The sequence below is a fragment of the Falco peregrinus genome, chromosome 1 (assembly GCF_023634155.1).
Source record: "Falco peregrinus isolate bFalPer1 chromosome 1, bFalPer1.pri, whole genome shotgun sequence".
NCBI classification, from domain to species: domain Eukaryota; kingdom Metazoa; phylum Chordata; class Aves; order Falconiformes; family Falconidae; genus Falco; species Falco peregrinus.
Window position 1 is genome coordinate 118,750,995 of NC_073721.1, and position 202 is coordinate 118,751,196.

The 202-nt window shown below is 69.3% G+C and overlaps 1 non-coding gene across 1 annotated transcript; it reads right to left on the reverse strand.

Annotated features, from left to right (window-relative positions):
- Positions 1 to 64: 64 nt before the first annotated feature.
- TRNAR-UCG (transfer RNA arginine (anticodon UCG)) lies at positions 65 to 137 on the reverse strand. Its single transcript has one exon. It is a non-coding gene; the product is annotated as a tRNA-Arg (tRNA).
- Between the last annotated feature and the right edge of the window lie 65 nt (positions 138 to 202).

Genomic DNA, 202 nt, shown 5'->3' on the forward strand with positions numbered 1-202 from the left:
GCCCACAGGCCACGGGGCGGGCGGAGGGAGCAAAACTGGCAGTGCCGGGCGCGGTGCCCCACGCCGACCGCGGCAGGACTCGAACCTGCAATCTTCTGATCCGAAGTCAGACGCCTTATCCATTAGGCCACGCGGCCGCCGCTGCTGCTGGTTTCCCGCGCGGCCTACTGAGCCAACCGCCGGTGGACCGTACCATGACCGC